We start from the raw sequence: 10,985 nt of genomic DNA, 5'->3' as shown, positions 1-10,985 counted from the left end.
AGCGGTTAGGGTGTCAGACTTGTATCCCAGAGGCATAAATGCAATTTCGTTGTGTGCAGTGTTCACTTGTGTGCTGTGGAGTGCTGTGTCACAATGACAATGGGAGTTGGAGTTTCCCAATGGGCTTTCACACAAATGTGCTTTTTTTTCTGGGAACTGCTGTACCTATTGGTTCAGGCTGTGTTTACAATCATTGCTTCTGTTACAATATAGAGCATTGCCTGCTCTATATTCAACTGAGCCAGGTCAAATTCAACCTCAATCCATCTATCACACATGTAAGCAGCCTGAGAGCTTGTTGGAAAGTGTACCACTGTGTGTGCCTAAAGGTGTTCATAACTGTTTTGCCAGCATAAAGAGTTCAAAGTAGGCTAAAGGAAAAACATGTAGGCCTACCATACTGTGAGGGTTATAATTCATGCCAAGCTTGAGGTCAGTTGTTTGACGCCAAAAGCTTGGTGTTGGGCCAACGATGGACCAACAGTGGGTTGACGTTGGAAGTCCATGGATTAAAAAAAGGTTCAATTCCTCAGTGCTGAGTTAAAATGTTTAGAAAGTGATGAGCCTGTGACTTACAAAAAAATTCCTCTAACTCGTGATTTTTTTACGTCGGCTTTCTGACCAAACGCCAACGCTTGCTGCTGCTTGAGGTTGGGCCAACGATGGCCCGAGGGTGGTTTGATGCCAAAGCTTGGTGTTGGGCCAACGATGGCTCGACAATGTTTTGACGTTGGAAGTCGGGTATTAAAAAATACATTCAGACCGACTAAATAGTAAAGGGAAATGTTTAATTCGACAGCGCTGAGTTAAAATGTATAGGAATTGATCAGCCTGGGATTTTTTTTTTAATCTTCTAACTCGTGATTTTTTACGTCGGCTTTCCAACCATACGCCAACGCTTTCTGCTGCGGAAGCCGAGGTTGGCATGAGGGCGGCCCAATGTTGGAATTCCACCGCCAACCTTTCCAACCAGTCGCCAACCAATGCCGCAGTTGGGCCAACGTGTGCTTGCTATCTGGGGCAACACCACTGCAGTCCAGGAACGCGGAGCTTTGCCTTAAGGCCAATTTCCACTGGAATCGGCACGGAAGCGGCACGGCAGCGAATTGCTCGCCGAAAATAATAGAAACCATTAAAGTCAACGTAGGCTATTCCACTGGATACGGCACCGGCACGGCACGGAACCGTCCCCAAACCGGCACTTCGTTTACGATACATGCCTCTTCTATTTCTGAAAGTTGCCGTTTCGCTGCCGTGTCTCTGAACACGACTACAGCCAATCAGTTTGCCTTTGCTCATGAATATTCATGAGCTCACATCGATCCCTATACAATTCACAGGGTATTGTAATATTATACAGTCTATCTATGGTATCAATAGCTAATCAGTGGCAAAGAAGAAATGAAAGTCCGCGTCGATGCCTCGCAAGTCCAGTGTCGCGAGTGGACGTTGCCATGACATCTAGAAATCATAGCCCAGATAGCATTAGGTTAGCGGCCCACTGGCGGCCCACCAGCGGCAGAGTTGGCGGTCCAACGGCGGTACCCACCGGTGGCCCGCTGGAGTTTTGCTCATCGGTTCTCTGGTGGTCCGTCGGCGGCTCAAAAGCGGCTGCAGATAAAGGGCCGCTTTTGAGCCGCCGGCGAACAACAAGAGAACCGATGGTGGGCCACCAGCTTGGAATTGGCCTTATTTATGGCCTTTATGGTCTTATTTATGGCCATAATAATTCAAATGATGTACTAAAATAGTCATCTAATACATTACAACACTTTCCATTTGCCCTCAATCAAACAAATTACAATTATTTACTGGGCTTACCAAAGTTACCAAAATTTACCAAGGTAAATACAGCCTGCTGATGAGAAACCTTATAATGTGTTCTAAAATTTAGTAATCCAGTACAAAAACATATATCCTCAGCAACTATTACACAGACTCACCACACATAGGCTATTAGGTTCAATACATTTTGTTTATTTCATAAGCATATGGCCAACATGGGCTCAACACTCCCCATCCCCATTCACCACCCTTTTCTGCCTGTCTTTTCTCCCTCCCTCCCTGTCAGCCGCCCCCTTCAAATACAGGGAGACTTATTTTTGAAGCTCCTCTTCAGTGGCTGTGGTTACCACTCTCCGAACGGCTCCTGTAGTAAAACAAAGAGTAAGTGAGATGTTGTGTATGGAAGAATATACATGGATTCACGTGTTTATAATCACGGTGTTGTGAGGAGGGGCAAGACACCAGCAGCCAACCACGTAAGCTAATTTTTTGACCGACAGCGGTTTCCATCAATCAGAGGTTGAGTTGTGCGCAGCTAGTGTCGCGCAGCTGGGAGAAAAAAAAAATGTAGAACCCATGTAGTGTATATAAACTTCACTTCTCCATAATGCCATGCGTTTAGGCGGGGGCTACATAAACTCCCCGTTCAACACTCTTCTGTACCGCAAAGATACGCAGACAGCCTAGATGTATAATAGGATGCAGTAGTTAAATAAAGTTCATTTTAATGTTCAGCACTTCCATGTCTGCCTTCATCAATGTGTATGCGTGCCCTCACAAAATGCTTTTTTTTTTGCCAGGGGTTATATTCTTGAACACATTCACAATAGTTTCACAAAATCACTTACTGTGCAACACACTCTTCAGGTTTAGGGACTTGAAAGCGATCTTTCCAGCTGCGCCAGTCCAATTAATTTGGAGCGTCAGGGACCTCCTGAAAGCCCGGCCCAGCATCCTCTTCACTGCGTCTTTGGTGGTTTTCCCTCCCAAAATAGCAAGTATGTTCACCTGAAATGCAAAGACCAAAATTACAGTGGCATAACTCCCAGTCAAACATTTTAGCTGTTTTCGGCTTAAGCTGTTTTGCTATATTGTGACAAAAATGGACAACATGTCATGTATTCAGCACACAACGCTCCACTTGGGAATGAGATTCAAGTTTAACAACACAACAAGGACGTGGATAGCCTGGCTTTTAATATGACGTGGTCAACATTTAAATGTAGTGGGAAAACAGATGTGAAACGCGACAGGTGTTTCAGATGCACACATGGTCTCAGTTCCCGGCATTCATTCCATGATTTGAATGGCATTTTTGAATCATTGAGTAGTCAACATTAAAGCAAGGCAGAGCCACATTCATTACGAGAGCCAGGCTAGGAATTGTATAGCTACAATAATCATATTGCAAAACATTTAAAAAGACATACCAGTTGTTTTTTTAGGTCCACATCAGATATAAGCCGCCTCTCCAGCTCGTCCAGGTCCTCGGCATTGCTCAATGGCATGTTGGTGTCTTCCACAAGGCCGAGATCTGCCACACCACCACCACCTAGTCTCTGTATCATGGCTGTGTTGACCGCCACCTGCTGCTTCACCTCCTTCAGCTCCTCCTCAATTGTGCGGAGGTGCTGCAGAACAAGTCTGTAATAATCTATGAACAAAAAAATATATATTAGAATTGGTATGGCACAAAAAGTGTATGTAATGTAAAGAAGTTGAGACTGAAATTGCCTGACTTAATCAGGGATGAATGTCCTTCCCACATAATGAGGCCTTCATGGCTTGTTTCTCCCTTAATATTGGCGCCAGATTAATGAAAATGCAGTTCTACCTTGCTGGGGTGGTACTGGCAGAGATGTTGGCGAAGTTGACGGAGGAGTGGTGGTCTGACTTGTTAACTCTGTTGAACAGATTGGAAATGAAAAGGCATACTTAGTGAGATGATTACTGCAATGGCAGGGTTCATACAACAATTTGTGCTAAATTTTTTCCCTTTTTACTACCATCAAGATGTTTTATACTACCAAAGCAAAAGGTGGAGAGTAAGGTAATGCAATACTTTTCCAAAACACAAACACATTTAACTACACCTCATTCCACAATGAACAAAGCAGCTGGCATTTGGAGAGGGAGAGGGGTGTGGACTGTCAACTGTTGTGCACTGTATTATGTATTTACCGGCATGGCTGGAGCGGAAGAGCGGTGGTGCTACTGGCAGAGCAGTAACGGTGGTCAACTCTGTTGAACAGATTGGAAAAGTAAAGGCATGTTTAGTGAAATGATTACTGCAATGGTATGACATTACACTTAACTGGCACTTTTGTCCAAAACAATGAACAAAGCAATTGGCAATTGAAGAGTATTTACCGGCATCGATGGAGTTGAAAAATGTTGCTGGGTGCTGTGGTGGAGGTGGCAAAATAAAGGTCGGACCTGTCAATTCTGTTGAACAGATTGGAAAAGTAAAGGCGTGTTGAGTGAAATGACCAAATGATAACCAAAGGTAAAAAAGAGGTGAAGATTTAATTGATTGTACCTCCACAATGTCTTCTGCCAGGCTCACTGTATGCTGTTTGAAAGAGATTAAGATAATGGTAAAAATGGTTTCCAACGCGACACGGATTTCAGCATGGACAAAGTCCCAGAGTTCATAAAGCAAATTATGTATTTATCCGCATGGCTTGTGCTACATTTGTTCCCTTTTTACTACCAACAAGATGTTTTATACTACCAAAGCAAAAGGTGGAGAGTAAGGTAATGCAATACCTTTCCAAAACACAAACACATTTAACTACACCTCATTCCACAATGAACAAAGCAGCTGGCATTTGGAGAGGGAGAGGGGTGTGGACTGTCAACTGTTGTGCATTGTATTATGTATTTACCGGCATGGCTGGAGCGGAAGAGCGGTGGTGCTACTGGCAGCGCAGTAACGGTGGTCAACTCTGTTGAACAGATTGGAAAAGTAAAAGCGTGTTAAGTTACACTTAACTGGCACTTTTAAAGCAACTTATAAAATGAACAAAGCAATGCTATGCAGAGGGCATGGTGGCAAATGTGTGTGCACATTTGAGTCAAAGAGACCATGATAGAGAGAGGAGATAGAGACCATGACAAAGCATAAATACAAAGAAAATGGAATTTCTTTTCAGAGAGATCACTAACCTGAATTTGGATTTTCTTTTTTTTTTGCTGGTGCTCTTGGGATTTTTGGAGGCGGGGGGAGATTCCGATTGTCATCGTCTTCACTGGAGTAGTCGGGCAGGGAAAATTTCATATTTGGCCTTGAGATGAAACAAATTACAAAAAGTTAAGGGTATTATCATTGGTGAATTGTTGATTAGTTATAAATGCCATAATGTTACACATGTTAACACATACTCCGCCTTTCTATAAATAACCAACCGAATATGAAGTATTATTATTATTTAAAAAAGACATCCGTGTGGTACCAGATTTTCTTCCCTTTTAATATAATATTGCACATCATTGTGAAAAAATATGATGATCTTACTTTCTTTTTCTTTTCACATCATCATCGGTGGTATCCAATGACTCTCCTTTTTTTGCCTTCATATGAAAATTGTGGGCCTTTTCATACGTTTCTATATCAAACAACAACAAAATCAAACAAACAATATTCCAATAGTTAACCTGAAACATTTTCTCCCAAAGCAAAACACTACATTATGATGTGTAAATATACACAAATCCTACCTTTAACTTTAAGTATGACCACTGGATACAAGGTCCATGTCTGGGGGTCAGGGGATTCATTTGCTAAGGCAGCCTTCTTGACTTTTTCTTGGGATGTGTAAGGTGGCCAGTCTCATCTCATCATCATCTCATTTTCGTCCGCTTATCCGGGGTCGGGTCGCGGGGGGAGCAGCTCAAGCAGGGGGCCCCAGACTTCCCTTTCCCGGGCCACATTAACCAACTCTGACGGTGGGATCCCGAGGCGTTCCCAGGCCAGTGTTGAGATATAATCTCTCCACCTAGTCCTGGGTCTTCCCCGAGGCCTCCTCCCCACTGGACGTGCCTGAAACACCTCCCAAGGAAGGCGCCCAGTGGGCATCCTTACCAGATGCCCAAACCACCTCAGCTGACTCCTTTCTAAGTAAAGGAGCAGCGGCTCTAACCCGAGTTCCTCACAGATGGCTGAGCTTCTCACCCTATCCCTAAGGGAGACGCCAGCCACCCTTCTGAGAAAACTCATCTCGGCCGCTTGTACCCGCGATCTCGTCCTTTCGGTCATCCCCCAGCCCTCATGACCATAGGTGAGGATAGGAACGAAGATCGACCGGTAGATCGAGAGCTTTGCCTTGCGGCTCAGCTCTCTTTTCGTTACAACGGTGCGGTAAAGCGAACGCAATACCGCCCCCGCTGCTCCGATTCTCCGGCCAATCTCACGCTCCATAGTACCCTCACTCGCGAACAAGACCCTGAGGTACTTGAACTCCTTCACTTGGGCTAAGGACTCATTTCCTACCCGGAGTAAGCAATCCATCGGTTTCCTGCTAAGAGTCATGGCCTCAGATTTAGCGGTGCTGATCCTCATCCCAGCCGCTTCACACTCGGCCGCCAGCCGATCCAGTGAGTGCTGAAGGTCACAGGCCGATGATCCCATGAGGACCACATCATCTGCAAAAAGCAGTGACGAGATCCTCAGACCACCGAACTGCAACCCCTCCCCACCACGACTACGCCTCGATATCCTGTCCATGTATATCACAAACAGGATTGGTGACAAGGCGCAGCCCTGGCGGAGACCAGCACCCACTGAGAACGAAACTGACTGGCTGCCGAGGACACGAACACAGCTCTCGCTTTGGAAGTACAGGGATTGGATGGCCCTGAGGATAGACCCCCTTACCCCATACTCCCGCAGCACCTCCCACAGTTTCTCCCGGGGGACCCGGTCATACGCCTTCTCCAGATCCACAAAACACATGTAGACCGGATGGGCATACTCCCAGGCCCCCTCCAGGATCCTTGCGAGAGTGAAGAGCTGGTCCGTAGTTCCACGTCCGGGGCGAAAACCGCATTGTTCCTCTTCAATCTGAGGTTCGACGATCGGCCAAACCCTCCTTTCCAGCACCTTGGAGTAGACTTTACCAGGGAGGCTGAGAAGTGTGATACCCCGGTAATTGGCACACACTCTCTGGTCCCCCTTTTTGAACAGGGGAACCACCACCCCGGTTTGCCACTCCTTTGGCACTGTACCCGACTCCCACGCGATGTTGAATAGGCGTGTCAACCATGACAGCCCCTCAACACCCAGAGCCTTTAGCATTTCTGGCTGGATCTCATCAATCCCTGGGGCTTTGCCACTGCGGAGATGTTTAACTACCTCAGTGACCTCCACCAGGGAAATTGACGACGAAACACCATCGACCTCGAGCTCTGCCTCCAACATAGAGGGCGTGTTATTCGGATTCAGGAGTTCCTCAAAGTGTTCCTTCCAACGTCCGACGACCTCCTCAGTTGAGGTCAACAGAGTCCCATCCTTACTGTACACAGCTTGGATGGTTCGCCGTTTCCCCCTCCTGAGGTGCCGGATAGTCTTCCAGAAACACTTTGGTGCCGACCGAAAGTCCTTCTCCATGGCCTCTCCGAACTTCTCCCACACCCGCTGCTTAGCCTCCGACACGGCAGCAGCTGCAGCCCTTCGGGCCTGTCGGTACCCTGCAACCGAGTCAGGAGTCCTCCAGGATATCATATCCCGGAAGGCCTCCTTCTTCAATCGGACGGCTTCCCTGACCACCGGTGTCCACCACGGTGTCCGAGGGTTACCGCCCCTTGAGGAGCCTAAGACCCTGAGGCCACAGCTAGCCGCCGCAGCTTCAGCAATGGAGGCTTTGAACACCGCCCACTCCGGCTCAATGCCCCCAACCTCCACAGGAATGCCAGAAAAAAGGTGGCCAGTAGCATTTATTATTGGAAGCAATCCATGTGTTGGGAACAGTAAAAATGAACCCCTCCTCGGGGAAGGACGCAACTAAATACATTTCTTAATAAATAAAAATAAATAAAATAAAATAAAATAAATAAAAATATATTTTCTTGTATGATGTATCTTGTATGTCTGTTGAAGGGAGAAATAGTGACATGTTAATGCTCAATACCTATATAATAATATAATAACAATTGCTACAGCAATTCCACAGTTGGGACACTTGTGAATACAAAATGATCTACTATAATTTCTAAAACATTCAATCCATTCATCAGATTTAGGATATGGGCAGATACAACATATCAGCTGTTAAAACTGAAAAAAACTGTGACACTTACGCAAACATACAAAAACAGCAGTCCTACTGGTGTACCATTGGTAGCCAAGCAAAACCATCCTTAACTGGAAGGAGGACATATTTCCTCTTTATGTGGGCAGCTAGAGTGTGGTGCAGTTGGGGTGTCAGGGCAGAATGATGATAGATGCCAACTTCAGAGGATTCAAGGGGACAGTGGAAGAGGTTGCAGAGCTTTGTGAATGGCCTAAACACTATGTGGACGTCTGCCTTGTTGTCAACTACGATGTTGTCAATTACCACTATCCTTCCCCCAGCTAGCTCCACACAACGGTCACTGGCTGAAACCTGGATGACGGCCCCCTGAACAGTCATTTTTTTGAACTGCTTGATTACACTAATGTGAGGTGGTACAGGGCCACTGAAATGCTCGATGGATAGACTGGACGTCACACTAGTAACACACTCGCTGGACTTAAAGCTCCTCTCAGACAAGCGGCGGATGACCTGTTCTAGGGGCTTGTTTGGCTTTCTGATCATGTGTTTTAGTTGCCCAAGGAAGTTCTCAAATGGGAAGCATGATACGTTGTCTAACACTCCATACTTCTCTGTTTGTGCACTAAGGTGAACTAATGCATGCATGTTGTACCCAACGTACTCCCTACCATAGACTTCGCTGCAGTGCTTTACAAATGCCAAGAGTAGGGTGTGGGCATAGTCTGCCTTATCTCCCACTAAGGTGACACTAAGTAAGATGGTCATGGCCACAGACAGCAACATAAAGTTGTCATAAATTGGTGTCGGCACTCTACCCTTTAAGCATGCTGGCCCAGTATATAGTAGGAATGAGCGAAACTCAGTAGCTTTCCATCTCTCAAATTCGGACAGAGGTCGGGGCTTACGGTTGAACTCGCTTGGAAGATGGGAACGATAGCGCAAGAGTTCAGTTGACACCTCTTTTACAGCAGGTGTACCTATGCGAGTGTGTAATGTTTTTTTCATCCAGAAGTACAACAGTTTCCGCACTACCCCTAAGCAAACCACATGCATGTAGTCATGGGGAAACTGTGTGACCATTCCTACGGACAGAAGGCTGAATGGACTAAATCCAGTGAAACGCTGATCATCATTTAATTCCTCCAAATTATCACTGTCTAGTCGAGCAGGTGCATCAAATTGTGGAAATGTCATCCTACCCTGATAGGTTACTCCCTTTAGATGGCATTTGTGACAGCAAAAATCCTGTGTGACCCTTTGAACTTCTGACAAACGCGCGTGCAGGTGCATCACAAACTACTGCAGACAGGGCGACTGAAACAGAGGCACCCTGGTAACAGAAACCATCTCTCTCCAGAAGACGTACGTCACTAACAAAGTCTGTCAGAAAGTCAAGGGTTGTCGGTTTGTGATTTCCAAAGTAAATTCCTATAACAAAAGGATCCTTATTTGTTTGTACCTGATTTTTGAAACACTCAATTAGTCCTAAAATTGGCCAGAACTGGGCATTTGAACTTTTGTAGAGGGGCAGGCCATCAATGTTCACTTGTATTGTTAAAGGCAAAGGATTGTTGTTTTTGGAAAGATGAGACGAAATGGCGTCATTAAAACCGAAATGAGAGTAAGTACCACCTGAAACACTTTTAACATCATGAGTGGTTTTTTGTTTTCAGTAATGTTCTTGGGTCTTTTGGCAACCCATGAAATTTGCCAGACAGAATGGATAGTAGATCCCCTAACGCAGCATAGCTGATCCTTCTCCTAACTGCCCACTGTGGTAACTGCCTTTGTGTGTCGTCGCTGTCATGATGATGATCATCATTATCATCGTCATCACTCACTCCACCATCACTATCATCATCATTGTCATGGGCCTGCTCACACACTGTAGTGCTACTCTGTCCTGAAAGGGCCAGCTCACACACTGTTGTCCTGCTTTGTCCTGGTAGGACATAGTCCCCACTACCCTCAGTCACTTCATATACCCCTTCCCCCCCACACTTTGCTGAAGAGGAAGCGAGGCTCTGTAAATCCATTTCCACCCCTCTAGCTATTCTTCTACGTTTGCTCCAGTAACTGGACATTGTGCCATGAGTGTTGCCTATTAAATTAAATTCCTAAATTACCTTACAGTGTATGCCTACAGACTGTTGTTGGTCACCTATAAAGAGAGAGAGAAAACACATCACTATCTGTTCTTCACAAGAGACAGCTGCATCAACTCACTCTCTCACACTCACACACACACACACACACACACACAAAACAGAAACGTGTGGGGCTAGCACTATGGGTATGATAACAGCCAAGGCTTGTTCGAGAGAGGGTGGCCTACCAGAATTGGTGAAACTAAAACTGAGCTGTATTTAACCATTTTTTGGTGACAGGACCTGTGTTAAACCTCATACGCCATCCATAAACCCCAGTAGTCTTAATTTCGAAAAAGTCATACTGTGATTTGTCTTTGCCCATCAACCCACGACATCTAAAACTGCTTGTCGATCAATACCCCATTTCGCGATAGCATCGTTGCTAACCAGTTAGCAACTTACTAGGTTTCCAATGGGAAATTGTATTGCAAGTAAGTTGCTAACTTAGTTAGCAACGATGTTGTCGAGAAACACACACCAGAAGGCTAGCCAAATTGGTTTTGTTTGTTTGTTTACATTTATCATGTGTGAGTAAAATATTCCAGCGCAGCCACTTATATACGAGACGTAGGCCTGTCACGATAACAAATTTTGCTGGGCGATTAATTGCCCCAGAAATTATTGCGATAAGCGATAATATTGCAGTTTTTCAACTAATATATATATATATATATTATTTTATTTTTTCGGCTGTTAGCACCTGGCGTCAGCGTCAAACGCATTCTCCAAGAACATAATGGCATAATAATGCACGTACACCCTTTCGAAGAACAATAAACATTTATTTTTAGAGAACACT

The sequence above is a fragment of the Gadus morhua genome, chromosome 1 (genome assembly GCF_902167405.1).
Source record: "Gadus morhua chromosome 1, gadMor3.0, whole genome shotgun sequence".
Classification (NCBI taxonomy): Eukaryota; Metazoa; Chordata; class Actinopteri; order Gadiformes; family Gadidae; genus Gadus; species Gadus morhua.
This window is presented reverse-complemented; position numbering follows the sequence as displayed.